The sequence below is a fragment of the Carassius auratus genome, chromosome 3 (assembly GCF_003368295.1).
Source record: "Carassius auratus strain Wakin chromosome 3, ASM336829v1, whole genome shotgun sequence".
NCBI classification, from domain to species: Eukaryota; Metazoa; Chordata; class Actinopteri; order Cypriniformes; family Cyprinidae; genus Carassius; species Carassius auratus.
In genome coordinates, this window is record NC_039245.1 from 22,688,036 (window position 1) to 22,705,094 (window position 17,059).

A 17,059-nucleotide genomic window follows, 5' to 3' on the forward strand; every position below is an offset into this window, starting at 1 on the left:
TTTCTTCTGTGAAGAGATAAACCGAAGCCAGATGTATAATATACTGATATTTAGAGCACACTTACACTGCGAACAGCCATCGAGACATGCTATGAGACAGATGAGCAGGTATCCAAAATCAGAAGCAGCAGGTATGTTAACCATCTGAAATAAAGCAAATAAAAAGGCGATGAAAGATGAGAGCAGAAATAAGTGTTCAGACTGTATAAAAAGGAACATATATTTTCTATTTGTTTTTATGTGCGCTTTCAGTTTAGTACAATTTATTATTTAAAAAATATATACGATTAAAAAACCGCTCATAATTTTCAATGATATAAAAACAAACAAACAACATATTACAGTCCTTTTCTAACCAAATAATACTTATGCTATCATTTTAATATAATAAAATATAATAGTGCCGAATTTAATATTCATCTACTGTGTGATTTAGATGTGTGGGAGCAGGCCTCTAAGTACTTTAAAAGTGGGTGTTTATGGCACTCAAATTATTCTTTCATCTTCAGTTACATGTTTCCCATCCATTCGATTAATAATTGAGCAGACCAAAGTCACATAAGAATTTCATGAGTTTGACAATCTGCCAAACTTTCACTCTGAGAAGGTGTTACTTCTGGTAATCAGACATACCAACTGAGTACAATAAATGTCTTATGTTTTATGTAACATTTCAATAAAACATTCACAAAACAACCTAATAAGTAGGGTTTTCTAACTGACGTTAGGGCATTGAAACCACATGTAAAAACTGTACTGTAAAAAAACTGTAAAACTGTAAAAACTGTACTGTATTTTCTGTATTGTGTTGATTCAAGGTCTACACGGTTTGGTGTGTTATTGGAATGCTTGGCAAGCCATAATCTCATCAGTAATCCTACACCATGAGGACTTAAAAATACCCAGACATCTTGAGACAGGAAAAGAGAGAAAGGGAGAGAAATATATAGAGACGAAGGTGTATGATAAACCAAGAGAGGGAGTCCAGAGCGGGCAAAATTGGATTTGTCTAGTAATGGAGGACGAGACACTTGACAGTTGCTGCTCAACACCAGAGTCCTTTAGCTGCATGAAACACTAGCTACTCATCAATACATGCACTGCCAGTTCATAAGGTACAGGTCTACAAACAGAAATTAAATCTTCTTAGAGGGCACACAAATCAATTTAACAAGCCTAACAGCACCAAAAGTGTGCGAGTAACCTAGTCAACATGAGATCCAGTAGTAGTGCCAGTAAAGAAGATTAAGTAGTAGGCCAAAAGGAGGAGTAGGACAAAAAATGGACATGTTGTTGCAAAAGTTTTCAAGAGCAATAAGTGAATTAAAAAAGCCATCATTACCCCACCAGCCCAAGGCAGCTTACCTGTAGTACTCTACGAATGAAGTTTTATCCATGATTACTGTCAAATCCACTTGCACCTTCCTTGTGTGTGGCATGGCTGTCAGCTGCTGAATAACGTTGTTGGCCATCTGCTGCATGGAGCGCAAGGCTTGGGTGTAGTTTCCGTGTGGAGAAAATCTCTCATCCAACCACTCCAGGTGTTCTTTCAGCCCAACCTGCATACTACCCAAGAGTTTCCCAACTGAGACAGGAGACAAGAAAAACGTCGCTCACCAATACAAGGTTAATAGTGCTGATCGGCCCCACTGGAGCCGAAACAAATGGCTGTTTCCAATTAATTCTCTATGGGAGCAGAAGGCATGCACAGGGGATCATAAGAAGTAAAGTACCAAGAGTGACAGAAAGCGGAGAAAATCTTTAAGGAAAAAAATACAAGACTGTTGATTTCCTTAATTATTATAGATATTTGGGGATCCAATCAATATTGGACCAAATTAACTTTCATTGCGTAGACAGACAACCACAACACAGAGACATTTTTCAAGATATATTCATTATGTTATGACTTATTAAAGGACAAGAATTGGATCAGCTGACTTTCTCAAAATAAGGTTTAGATTAAAAACATAAAAATGTTATATACTCTGATAAATGGCGGAAGCTGAATTTTTTTTTTTTTAAGTCGGACCATCCATTATTAATGATTTCTGGGCTAAAATCTTTCCAGAAAGTAATGAACAAGTTTGCAGTCAGCTTCTTTAGTCCCCAATCACAGTGATCTTGACAGATTCACTGAGGCTGGTGGAGAATCAATAATGCTTTCAGGAGTATTTTGTCAGGTCACCTCTGAAATATTACTTCTATCCACATGCCACTGTGTAGAGTTATTACCATTAAATATTCTGTGCTTATTTCTTTAAAACACTAGAGTCGGCTTGAGTCGATGTCGGAGATCTGTCCATGTATCGACCTGTCTGTAATAACCGAATGCTACACAACCCTGAAAGGTTCAATTGTGAAAAAAGCTTTTGACAGCCATAATATATTTTGTACACAACTTTTACATGAGAATGCAGATACTTTATTGTAATTAGCTACCAATTTTATATAAACACGTTATCCAGCCAGTGTAAGCTACACTAGACTGGATTAATGGTACATAATGTGTATCTGATTCGGTTTTTAAAGTGGTTATGAGACATCAAATCATTTATATAATTCATCAGCACAGTATATCAGCTGATAATTGCTTTTATTCCCTCTTGTTAAAGGCCTCCATCCCGCTTTTCTGGTAAACCTCTATTATTCTTGCCAATAATTGCTCGTTCTGCTTTTGTTGCAGTGAATTGCAACATGTGTCTCTTTTGAATAATTGCTGTATAACTAATAATTACGAGATGGTGGATGCATAAATAAGATTCATAAAGATTAAGATTCAAAAAGGACTATCATTTATACATTAGAGTCACTTCCCTTGGGGAAGGTAAGGATATACTGCATGAAATAGGGTTAGAAGCATGCAAAATGCCAATCACTACACCCATTTATTCACTGTTGCAACAGCTATTTTATGGCACGCAAGTTGCAACTATATGCAGGAGGCGTTTATAAAGCCTGGAAGTTTGAAAATGTCCTCCTCACTTTCCCAATAACTTCAACATAAATGAATTCAGTTGTGCAATCAAGCTTGGTTTTCAGACACGGTTCTCTTTGCCTTTCAATTTTAAGAAAAAAAGAAAAAGTCCACTGAAGCTGAAATTGGATTTATGCAGCTGTAGTGAAGCCAATGGCTGTTTGTTGTTCTCACATTCTGAATGTTGTTTTAGCTACAGCAAACAGTGAAAAGTCTGTTCAAGACAGCTTATTTAGATCAAATTGTTCAACCGTGAAGCAATGCATTATGGGCCAGTGAGCCAAACATACACTGGCAGATAATGAGAGTGACAGCAGGGAGCTCTTGGAGGCAGTTTATTAGAAGAACAGAGGTTGTCACCTCATGCCAGCAGATAATGAACATCATGGTTGTATTAGGAGAAGTGTTCTGCCAGCCACACAAATTCTCTGTTTGTCACACTCAACCTGCCGTATGTTGAATTACACAGCCCTCCAATCCAAGACATACCGCTGGAAACACTGTTTGATTTAAATATAAAAGTTCTCAGTGTAAAGATGGAAAGGAAAGATCTTGTAAGCCTGCACCTAATCCACAATGATTGCAACGACAAAAAAAAAAAAACAAATCATTTGAAACATTGTCAATATTTCATAATTTTCCTGAATACATAATACATCAATACACTGTAGAGTAATCTGTAGATCTTTTAAAATCAAACTGAAGACTTTTTAAGAGCTACAATGCTCACAGTAACGTCCTAACCCATAAAATGTCATTTTTTTGTCAACTATTTTGTCAATAAATGTCATTTTAAACTATTTTGTCATTAAATGTCATTCTAAACTATTTTTTTCATTGAATGTCATTTTAAACTATTTTGCAGTTCAAATAATACAAGTTTGAACAAAAATAAATTTGATAAAAAAAATTATAAACCTATAACATTTCAGCCAGGAGTCAAAATTATGATTATGATTGATATGTGATTATATACATTTCTAGACACCTTATGTTTACTAATTGTTTACATTTTTGGAAAGCACCATGTTTTTATGTTGAAACATGCATTACTCATATTTATTTCATTAAATCATTCTTTTGAGGTTTAACCATCTCATTATGCCGTTTTATGACCTCTTGAAATGATAATTAAGAAATTTCTTAAACTATTTATTTAGTTTAAACTATTTATTTAGACTTTTTAATCACCTTAAATTTTAAATGAATGAACAAGTTAATGAATAAATGAATGAGTGAATTACTTTTTAAGGACCCGATGGGACCCTGGCAAAAAAAAAAAAAAAAAGAAGCAAATATTTACCTATTAATTTTTATTAATACATGCAAATTACACAGAAAATTGCCAGTGGTCATGCAAACAAATTGTTAAATGACAGATTTTTAATTGGATTTATTAAAAGCTTAATGTTGTGACACAACACAATTGTGAAACTAATCTAACTGGTATGCTCTTCAGAAAACATAATGACCAAATAAAAAGTGAATTCAAATCACTGTGGAACTTACAAACTTCACTGCAAATATATAGTGAACAACACATGGCCCAGCACTACTGCATCTCACATTACGAGTAAATACACTGTTTTGAACAAAGATACAAAGATGAGTCCTGATATGTCACAAAAACAAGAGCACACACATACATACACACACACACAAACACAAACACACACTCGGAAGTGGTCTGTTGATAGTCGCTCAGTGGTGGGTGTCCTACCCACACACATTCTGAAAACCTCAACCATTCTGTGATCATCAAGACTCTTACAAACATTTCCAGCAGACCAGTGAATGTGGATGCACGAGCGGATATGAAGATAGATTTTTAACCCACTTTAATGCAGAACAGATATTCCCAGTGTTGTGGTATGCTGTTTTCCCTTGCCAGCTGGATGTGTTTTCATTTAGAAAGGTTTCTAGAGTCTATCTTTAACTTAAAATTTAAGTTAAAGAGGGGACAATCACAATGACTACAGCTTTAAACTTACAGAGATGAAGCCTGTAGAAGTGCTTCACTCCTGCATTTATGGGTTTTTGTGTGTGTGTCACTCATCACAGGATACACTCATACTCCAGCAGCACTGAAAAGCCCCCGAGGTCCCGGACTCTTATTGCGCATGTAATAGCATGCAGCATGTAACAGGCAAAATTTAGATTTCGTTTTAATCACAGTGTTCCTTGTAATGAAATAAGGCAGCATGATGAGTGACAGGTGAAGGAAGTGAAACTCTTACCAGACGGCCAATGCCACCCAGTGTGTGATTGGCTTTATGAATGGAGTAAGTCAACTGGTAAACTCCATCACTGGTTTAGCTGTTTCCATAGAAACCCACGCCCACCGCTGAACTGTGAGGAGAAAAAAACAAAACAAGCCAGAACAATGGTTTGTGTTACACATGGAGTTTCATATTAATAAAACAATAAAAAGTGGATTGATTTAAGATAAGTGTGGAAATATTTGTATATTTTCATGACCATTAAGCAGATTTATCCCCAAATTTTCAATTAGTCTCAATGGTGATTCTGCAATTATTAATATCCAATCCCTAATTTTTACAGCAAAAACAAACAAACAAACAAAAAAACAGTATTATATATTTTTTTATAAATAAAATAGACCAATACAGTCATGCCCACAAATATTGGCACCCTTGGTAAATATGATCAAATAAGGTTGTGAAAATTCATCTGTGTTGTTAATCCTTTTGATCTTTTATTTAAAAAAGTTCACAAAAATGTATCATTTCATCGGATAATGAGAATTTTAAATGGGGGGAAATATCATTATGAAATACATGTTTTTCTCTAATACTCGTTGGACACAATTATTGGCACCTCTAGAAATTCTTATGAGTAAAATATCTCTGAAGTATATTCCCATTCATATTCACAATTTTGAGCACTCCAGCATGATTATAAACATGAAATCATCCAGCTCTGGCTTCGTAGATTCTAGTGTGAAATCTGAGTAAATATTTCAAAGCAGTCTCGAGAATTGTACACTGCTCCGTTGAGTCATAACAGCCCAGCAACCAGTCTGCTTACTCTCTTTTCCAGACAGCATCAGATCAGCTTCATTAAACAACCTCATCAGAGCCATGTGTGCAGACCGTCAAGCATTTGGGCCTCTCAGTCCAACTCAGTCAGCAAGGGATTGAACCCATCCCCTGCCAATCCTTATGTTAGAAGCATTATAAGTGAGACACAGTCCAAGTGTGTTATTTCATCTGCTTCTGGAAAAATGCTTCTTGGATTAGGTATGTATTTGATATACGAAATGTATTGATTATGCAGTAGCGGCACATACTAAGCTACTTAATTTAATAACAAGAACAGCGTTTAAGTTGAAGAGTTTACTTATTTTTTCTCAACCTGGCAATCACATGCATGACTTGAATATCTTCTTTTCTTTGATGGCTTCAGCAGAAAGGATATTTTTCAGACTGACAAAAGCAAAAACAGTACACTAGCTGACTGTGGATCACAAGAGACTGTAACATAAATATATTCAGACTGTTATTATGTATATATAATATGATAAAGCCATCTATTTATCTGTCCATCTAATTATCCATCTATACATCAATATATCCATCCATTCATCCATATATCCATCTATCATCCATACATCCATCTCTATATCCATCCATCCATCACCCAGAGCACCTCATAAATGTGTATCATTACCTTCGCAACCACCTCTAGCAACGATATAGGAAACTATATAACCAAAACGCACAGAAAAGACTTCAACCACACAAGGGACATAACCTTGAAACGGTTTCTCAACTTTCCTTTTCTAGTTAATTATTAAAATAAATGAATAAACACATGTTTAAAGAGGAGGATTAGAAAAACTCAAGGCCAGTTTAAACACACACAAAACACAAGGATGTCAAAGTCATTATTGGATGAGGGCTAAATTAACAAAGCAGCAGGCGATTTATAAATTTATATTTCTTATTTTTTCCCCTTTTAAATTTTTTGGCAGAGTAAACATGGTCTCCTCCAGAAAATTAACTTGAATCAATAACTAGTCCTAGAATGACTCTGATGCGCTTTTTTTTGCTCACTTTCATTGCTTATTTTAAGGAAAGATTTGAATGTCTATGCCTGCACTAATTTGGCATTCATGTCATGATTTATTTCTCTTGTACTTGTCCATGTCATTAGTGCCATTACAAAGTGACTCAAACTTAAAAATGAGACAAAACTAACCGAGTTGCCAAAGGATGTGTGTGTGTGTGTGTGTGTGTGGGTGAGAGAGAGAGAGAGAGAGAGAGAGTGTGCGTTCGTTGGTGTGGGGGCAGGTTCCCCCAAGCATGATAGATTCCAGGTTTTTACCTTATATCATTACTAGAACTCCCTCAGGCCAGCAAGCATTACTGCTCCCATTAGCCGGTGAGTGCGAGCCCAGCTCTCACCCTCTGAATCCAGCACATTGCTGAAATCACTGCTCATCTGGTTACATTTCACTTATGACCTGCACCTACCCATTAATTAAAGTGCCAAAAGCAAGTAAGGTGTAAATTTGAAGGTAATGATTGGGTATAGTGTCTGTGAGATGAGAAAATTAGACAGGTCTCTAAACTTGAAAAAGTGCAAAGATTTAGGTTAAATAGTTTTTAAAGACCCCTTGAGGGTGGATCATACAAACACTATGTTCATATTAATCAATCCAGTCTATGCGTGAAGATGCCATTAGCGAATAAAACACATTTGCACCTACATTAACAACAGGCTGTTTTTGCTACTGTAGCTTCCAGATTTTAAATGTTAATGACATCGGTTATGACCAAATATTTAAAAACATCAGATAATTTGACAATTTTATGACTAGGCAATATTAGTTAAAACTTCAAAATGTCATGAGGAGCAACTCCCTGAAAATATGATCTACAAATCTTTTCTGATGAAGAAACCTTTCTTTACCCTTGGGAGATATCATTAGGAAGCACGGTGTTAGCTTTCACTGTTATGCTGACAATACTCGGCTCTATATTTCTTCGCGGCCTCGTGAAACACACCAATTTGAAAACCTAATGGAATGCATAGTCGATATAAAAAACTGGATGACGAGTAATTTCTTACTGCTAAATTCTGAAAAAAAAAAACAGAGGTGTTAATTATAGGACCTAAAAACTCTCCATGTAATAACCTAGAACACTGTTTTAGACTTGATGGCTGCTCTGTCAAGTCTTCGTCATCAGTTAGGAACCCAGGTGTGTATTTGATAGCAATCTTTCCTTAGAAAGCCACGTTTCTAGCATTTGTAAAACTGCATTTTTCCATCTCAAAAACATCTAAATGAAGACCAATGCTCTCAACGTCAAATGCAGAGACATTATTAATTCATACTTTCACGACCTCAAGCTTAGATTATTGTAATGCTTTATTGGGTGGTTGTTCTGAACACTTAATAAACAAATTCCAGCCGGTCCAAAATGCAGCAGCAAGAGTTCTTACAAAAACTAGCAAGTATGACCATATTAGCCCGGTCCTGTCAACACTGCACTGGCTCCCTATCAAACATTGTATAGATTTTACAATCTTGCTTATTACTTATAAATAGTGAGCTCTTATTGCACTATAGTCCTCCATGTCCACTGCATTCTCAAAACTCTGGCAATTTGATAATACCTGGAATATCAAAGTCAACTGCAGGTGGCAGACCTTTTTCCTATTTAGTTCCCAAACTTTGGAATAACCTACCTAACATTGTTCGGGAGGCAGACACACTGTCAGTTTAAATCTAGATTAAAGAACAACCTCTTTAACCAGGCTTACACATAACACACTAACAACATTTCTAATATTCAAATTCGGATGATTTTTAGGCTGCATTAATTAGGAAAACCGGAAGCTGGAGAACTTCCCATAACACACAATGTACTTGCTACATTATTATAAGAATGGCATCTACGCTAATATTATTCTGTTTCTCCTCTCTTATTCTGTGGTCACCGTAGCCACCAGATCCAGTCTGTATCCAGCCCAGATGGTGGATCACTTCTACAGCCCTGAATGTCAGCAGAGACCGCGATGGAGTTTTGGTTCCTTGCTGCTGTCACCTCTGACTTGCTTAGTTGGGGACGCTTAGTTTCCAGCGATATCCTCGACTTGATTGCACAGATACTATTTAAACTCAATTAAGCTGTAAAAAAATAACAGCAAGGATTGATATCACCGCAAGAGATGGGAGATCCTTCTCTAAGCCGCTGGAGGACTCATCCAATGTTTCAGTAAACACTCAAGTAATCCCACTGAGCACTGACAGAGGGATGCAGGATAAAAGTGTCCTTTAAACGCCTAATATGCTCAAATGTGCAAATGACAGTCACACTATCTCTCTAAGCTGCACCATCAGATGCTGTTCTGAAGCTGGCTATGAGTTACAGAGATAGTTCCTGCTGAAACGACCCACTGTGGCTGAATCTTCACCCATCAGCCATCTCTGCAGGGTTTTAATGGGGTCAGCGCTGTCATTAGAGCTCAGAGCACGACTAACTGAAAAGAACACTCATTTATGATTAGCAAAAATTGAGATAAACTAGAAAACTGTGGAGAATGGGGTGGAAAAGGCCGATGTTATTCTGTAAATGAGAGAACTGACTTCTAATGTACACGACTGTCTGTAGGTAGAAAATAGCAAGTGAACTGAACCACTCTGACTGGATGAAAACTATTCTGGTGGTGTTTAATTAGATAATAATAGACAAAGGTAATATAATGAAATGTATATTGTGGTATGGGTCTCCCATGAAAAATGGCAAGTCTCCCTAAACCCTCAAACTCATCGAAATATTTTAAACTTAATACAAAATATTGTAAGTAATATGATCAATATACAATGTTTACTTATAGTCAATGAAGTGAACAGAAGAGAAACTTAAAATTCAGCTGTCAACATTTAGGAGAACTCTAATGGCAGTAAGTTAACATTAGTTAAAACTCCAGTTTGGGTTTTATACAAGTCTTTTTTAAGAGAGCAAATAACTTACAATAGAGTGTGTTAGGATGCACATACACAAGAACAGGGTTAAGCAGGATCTGAGCAGCATCACGCAGCAGCACACTGCATGACAACTAGCCCTGTGTGTAGATCTGGAATGTTAACTCAATCAGGGCTTAAACTTTTATGACTGTCACAAGTTTAAGCTGAACCTTCTGCCAATTCAATTTAGCAAATTAGCAAAAACATTTGTTCTCTTTTATTGACATAATGAAAAGTAAACGGTGTGAGCAGTGCGCCAACTCTCAATGCTCAGGAGGTATGAAATTGATTTAGAGGTTCTCCTGAGGGTATGAACTGAGCTTCAGGTCAGGTAATGATATTGCAGAAAAAAACAAAAAAAAAACCAAAAAAAAAAACCACATGGTCCATATCTCACGTGTAATCATGATCCACCAACAGACTTTGTGTATAAGAGATGCTCACATGTTTTCACGCGCGTTCATTAATTGGACATATTGAATCCTGTGACAGGTGTGTGGTGGTTAGCAGGGAATACATTTGAGCAACATCCAGCTCGATGAGAGCACAGGTAAAGGAGGATTAATTCTCACAAAATTAGAATTGAGTTTCCTACTTATTTCCTGGCAATCGAAGCTGAAAGCAGCAGCTCGAGCTCTGAGGCCACAAGGTATGTGGCTTAAATACTAAACATATCTCTTCCACAGCTCAAATATTACCCATGAACACATCGCATAACAAATCTAATACAAATGCACCAATTTTGACATCCTAAATGAATTGTGAAAGTTTAAAGAAAATGTAATTTTAATTCTAAATGCCCTCTGAACCTTTCCTTTCCTCCTAGTGGCTCTGAATGAAGTGTGCACAACTTGTAAGACTCCTCTTCCTTTATCTCCCCTTTTCTCCTGCAAGGTAAATCACTAGATTCCATTGTGTTGACCTTTCATTGTTTTTCTATGGGAACATATGTTAGATGGTCAGGTTTGACTGCTGCACTCTCATTTTGTGTCTTATGCAGCATCTAATGCATTACAGTATGTTGAAAACAAAACTCAAATTTGAATGCAAAATGTTCCCCACACGTGCCCATTATTGTGAAAAATCTTTCCATAATCCTGAAAATGTTAAACAATAAAATACTGACCATGACATTCACTCACATGGTTCGACAGGAGTTCTCTCTATGCTATCACTTTTTGTTTAGTTTTTTTTGTTTTTTGTTTAGTCATGTTGATTGCATCAAATGACTTAGGCTAGGTTCACACTGCAGTAAAATGTTGCCCAAATCTGATTTTTTTCTTCTTCTTCTTTTTAATGACAGTGTAAAAAGCAAAAACTCCATGGAATCTGATCTTTTGATTCAGATTGTAATTTGGGCCACTTTATAAGTTGTCCTGGACTAAACATCACAGTTCAATGAAGAACTTTAAACTAACTTTAACTGAAAAAGGACCATGATTAGTTCACATTGGAATCTGATATTGGCCATAGCCACACACACACACACACACACACACACACACACACAAATTAGATCAACATAGCCTTAGATTTGGTGACAAAAGTTTTTGAATATTAATATGCTGTCAAGTAATTTGACAGCGAAAAAAAAATTGCTGTCTGCAATATTATTTAAATGTTTCTATGGGAAGACACTTATGTTTACAAAGGCAGAATTTATTTGATCAAAAGTGCAGTATAAACACCAATATTTTTTTTTTTTGATTTATAACAATTACATTTTTTTTATTTTTGAAATGTATTCCTTTTATGGCAAAGCTGAATTTTCAGGAGCCAGATGAATGGAAAGTTCAACAGAACATTTATTTAAACCAGAAATTATTAGTAGCATTTTAAGTGTCTTTACTGTCACTTTTGCTGAATTGAATGCATCGTTGCTGGATATAAGTATTCATTTTTATTGCATCTGCACCAAAATTTACAGTAGTGACATGCAAATAATATATTCAAAACAATACCCAAAAACCATCAATAAAATCAGTTCCTGTGTATCCTAGTGAAGTGGGTCCAAAACAGTTGCAATTCAAGAACAAGTTTATTTGATTACATTTTCTTCATCAGCATTTTTTGTCTTACTTTCCAAAAGATCATCAGAAAAAAAAACACTTTATTAGATTAAATAAAATAATATAAATAAATAAATAAAAACTTTCAGAAAATATATTGAATTAAATGTGTTCTTCGTAACCTATTGGCAAATGGTTTTGTATTGTTTTAAACCTAACAAAACTTAGTTTTAACTTAAATAAATGCTTTAAATCAAGACAAAAATACAGATTTTGTTGCAAATGTTCTGACCTGCACTTGAATGTGGTACTGTACATAGTTATTTGTGCATAATTTGAGATGAGGAAAGACATTATGTTTTCCTGAATGGCGTCTATGTAGACAACTGAAACACAGAGGTGTCCGCATCTCTCAGAGGTTATGGATCTTGACGATGTGCTTGTGTTCATGGCAGCTGTGGGTGGATAAATCACATGATGGCTGTTATGATGGTGAGATTGTGCCACATCACCACGGTTACTCACATGGACTGAGGCAAAACAGAAACGTTCAGCTATACTTGAACACCATTTGATCAAAGTGAAGCACAAGAGCTCTGGAGTCCTGTGATCCAGGGCTAACAGAAGGACAGCCAGATATTAGATATAGATATCTGAGATATTAGATATATTATTAAAAAAAAAAAAAACACTGAAAAGGACTACTGCTAATTTTTTTGCTGAACAAATACCTCTCTGTGATTTTAAAATGTCAATTTTAGTCAAGGACCAAAAGTGTGGCTATGCCAGATTGCATAAAAATTCACAATAAATAATCGCAGCATGCTCTTGGGAAATTCAGAGCAAAATTACTCAAATCACTAAAGGGTGGTGTGTAATATTTTTAATGCCCTATAAAGAACTTGAGGATTTATATTCAAATCCAAATTGAAGAATTAGAATAGTTGTGTAAAAACACTAAAAGGCCAAAATAATTTATAAAAAAAGTGAAAAAGACTCGTGAGTGAGTGAAGTGACATACAGCCAAGTATGGTGACCCATACTCAGATGGGTTAAATGCTCTGCATTTAACTCATCCGAAATGCACACACACAGAGCAGTGTACACACACACACTGTGAACACACACCCGGAGCAGTGGGCAGCCATTTATGCTGCGGCGCCCGGGGAGCAGTTGGGGGTTCGATGCCTTTCTCAAGGGCACCTAAGTCGTGGTATTGAAGGTGGAGAGAGAGCTGTTCATGCACTAACCCCACCCACAATTCCGTCCAGCCCGAGACTAGAACTCACAACCCTTCGATTGGGAGTCCAACCCTCTAACCATTAGGCCACGACTTCCCCCAACACAAGCGAAACGTTACTCAAACAGAATTTAACAATAATGTGTATTGAATCCACCACTGTCTGAAATTTCATATTATTTCACATTGTTATGATATATTATTCAAATATTACCATACTTTTCCAAAACAAAACATTCACATTGGTTCTACTGCTCTGTACATTTATGTAAAGAATTCTCATTTTTGTCTCTTCTATGAAATCAAAGTAGAAACACCTGAGAAAAAAAATTGTCCCATGGATTGTTATAAGAGGAAGTTTAACAACATTAACCTTAACTTCCTGCCAGTGAGAGCTAAAAACAGATGGGGGGGGGGGTTGACTACTCAAGAGGGCAAGCATGAAATAAATATTTCATATTCATACACTTCCTTACAAAAAAGCACTATATGGTATTATCAATCAATCATACTTTATTTATGAAGCGCTTTAAAAACATTATTGGACCAAAGTGCTTTATAGAAAAATAAGTCATACAAGACATAAAATACAACTAAAAGACATTAAGAGATCACACACCCCTGAGATGGTACAGGAAATATGTTCAGAAGAAATTGATTTCAAATAAGCACTAGCAAGGAAATTTAACTGAGACAAAGATTTAACAAGCAGTTTATTTTAGAATGAGAGATGAAACAAACTTGTGTTGCTGCTTCATTGATTTCCTCAAGTAACCCAGAGAAATGTGACCTTGAACGAGGCATGTAATATCCTTTTTGATAAAACCCCCAGAAGAAATATAGACTAAATCAATAAGCAAAATGCTCCTCTGTACAAATCACCCTGTAGAAACTGTCTTTTTAATGGAGATCTGACCCACCAGACATGTCTGTGTTTACCAGACACTACATTTATAGTTCAGTTAAATTTATTTCATGTTTTTAGATCGAAGTCCCAGAATGCTGAAGGTACAAAATATATTATTTCATAATTAAAGTGTGGTATTCTTGTCTTAAAGGTAACAAATTTGGATTATAGGAACAAATAAGAGTATGCATATAGAGAACAAGTCACAGAAGTCAGCTTCTACACAGTTGCCGAGTCGAGAGAAACCTGTCATCCAATTACAAAATTACTATTCACACTAAATTTCTTCCTGCATGTTCCACTACTACACCTACAAGAAAAGGCCACTGCTACAGCGGCTTACTCAGAGGGGAGGCTGGGGCAAGTTGTCACATTGTAATATTACATGTAAGTTTATTTCGAATTCATTAGGCACGCGTCTTAAAAACTTCTTGCCCAGAAAAAGGAAAATACAGCATGTTGGACATGATGTCACACTACATGGTAAAAACCTGCTGTTCACTGACACTGATTTGAGATGATTGGGCTACGAAAAAGCCATCTACTGCACAACATGTATTTAGTGGTTTATTTAAAACTTACCCTATTACAGGGTATTAAACAGGTTTTCAGATTAATTTGAACAGCAAATCAAAACAGAAAAAAATGAAACCGCAATAAATTAAACGCTATTCAAAAAAAGCAGCAAAACTAGTTAACTTGTTTTACAAACTGTCATACAGATAAGAATAAACTACAAAAATAAGACAATTTAACTTAAAATTAAGCTATTTTCAGGTCTTTTTCGTTCATATCAAGTTGAGGCAAGTTATCACACATTTTAAATGTTATATCTATTAATTATTTATTTATTTGCAGTTTAATAAAATGTCTAACTCAGGTTTACTTCATGGTGAAATTTAAGCAATTAATACATTTTCATGAGCTAAACAAAAGGGTTGATATTTTACACTATATTTTATTTTTATTTATTTATTTATAGACTAAGAAATTGCTTAACTAACTTGTTAACTTCATTCTTAAAAGTGTTTATTGCCCTGTTAGTCTGTGACAACTTGCCCCGTGTAGTGTGATACAAATCTCCAATTGTGGTCAAGAGTGTAACAGTGTATTTGTTCAATGGCTTCTTTATAGTATTTGTCTATATAGAAACTTACTTTCAAAAGTAACTTCTTCCCTTCACTAAAATAATGCTTATAAAAATACACTTGTCCTGAGAACACGGCTCAAAATTTAAGTTAAAATGTACCGTCATTATAGCCGCCTTATCTTTAAATGTGTGTCAGTTGTTCATTTAGCAGCTATAGTAAAATATTATAATATTTACTTTTAGTTTTCCCTCGGTCTCCCCTCCAGCTCTCACCTGCTGATAGCTGGCGTCCTCCGGTTGAAATGTTTTATCAACTGTCTGGAAATTAAAATTAAGATGCGGGAAATTATGCACCCAGTAGGTCCACCATGGTGCCATGTAGTCCTGACGGGATAAGGCCATCCCGGACGAGAAACTCAAACACACCGCTGATTTCTGGAGACAGGAGCGCTCCGGTAATCCTCACCGTTCACTCAAAAACAACACTGCAGGAAAGTGTTTCCCCTTTCTTATTTGGCTTAAAATGATGCATAACACTAGGGTTGAGCGTGAGTGTGTGCGTGCAGTGATCAGCTTGGACCCCTCGGAGCGCCCTGACACTGACCGACTCCACGCGCCTCTCCTCTCCCGCGGCTGCGTACCACGCACGCGCGCGTCTACGGCACTGACCCTAGACAAGTTGTAAACCTACTTAAGATCAATGTGTAAAAAGTAGACTTTTCCAGTTAAGGTGCTATAAAATGTGCTACTAAAAAGTTTAAATTTATGGTGCACATACAGTCAAATAAATCTAACACACAAAATAACAAATGAACGAGTGAGTCTGTATACACAGAAAAAGCCTATAGTGCTTTTGTGATCTTAAGACCTATTTATTTGAAATATGAATGCGTAATTCGAAGAAAAACATCTGACATTTTTAGACTGAACGTCGTTAGTCAAACAGCGAGTGCCATTAACTCTTTCACTCATGTTCAATATTGACATCTGGTGGATAAAAAGAGCACTTCACCCAAAAATTGTCCTATTCCAGGGCTTTCAAACCTTTCCAAACCGAAGGACCCTTTCATGTCCACAAACTGTGCTGGCAGATTACATTTAAATGTCGTTTGGATGCAAAGTACTACACTACCCACAATTCTGAAACTAAATCCACCAATCAGAGACATTTCGTTTACTGAGGAAACAGGGTATATATATATACATATTTCTAATATATTGTATTTTTATACTTACTGGCAACGACTGTTTAAGACTAGTTCTAGTCAGATGTAATAAATAAATAAATTAATTAATTAAATAAAAATAGTGTAGAGAACAAACCTTTTTTCAGTGTAGTGCTTATGTTACCCACAATCCTGAAACAAAATGTAACAATCAGAGAAGTTTCTCTTACTGTGGAAACGAGATTAATTTGAAACCATTATTTGTTTTTTAATAATATATATATTTGTAATGTATTGCATTTTAAGCTTACAGATTATGACTCCTATAGTCATTTAGTAGATAAAAACCTTAGAAAACAGTATTAAAGTTGTGAGTAAAAATAAAGTGATCTAGGACATTTATACAGTGTGTGTCAATGTCAAGACTATAAGTCTTTCCCTCATAGCCTTGTTTTTATTTATTTGTTTTTTAATTGAATACGGTGTCTAACCTGACTAAGGTCTAAACACAGGAAATTTCTTATACCCAGTACCAGTAACAGTAACAAAACTTTCATCTGAAATGATCTGAAATCTAGTTCGACAAAAGAGAACATAATGAAAACACTACTGAGAATACTTCTGGGCCAAAACATCACTGTCAATTACAGATACACTGTATTACACAGAACTT

The 17,059-nt window shown here is 35.8% G+C and overlaps 1 long non-coding RNA gene across 1 annotated transcript; it reads right to left on the reverse strand.

The window, feature by feature from the left end:
- Positions 1 to 1,371: 1,371 nt before the first annotated feature.
- On the reverse strand, positions 1,372 to 15,825 carry LOC113041990 (uncharacterized). Its single transcript, XR_003275502.1, has 3 exons — positions 15,494 to 15,825; positions 5,215 to 5,326; positions 1,372 to 1,585 (listed from the first exon to the last, which is right to left on the reverse strand). It is a non-coding gene; the product is annotated as an uncharacterized LOC113041990 (long non-coding RNA).
- Positions 15,826 to 17,059: the final 1,234 nt, after the last annotated feature.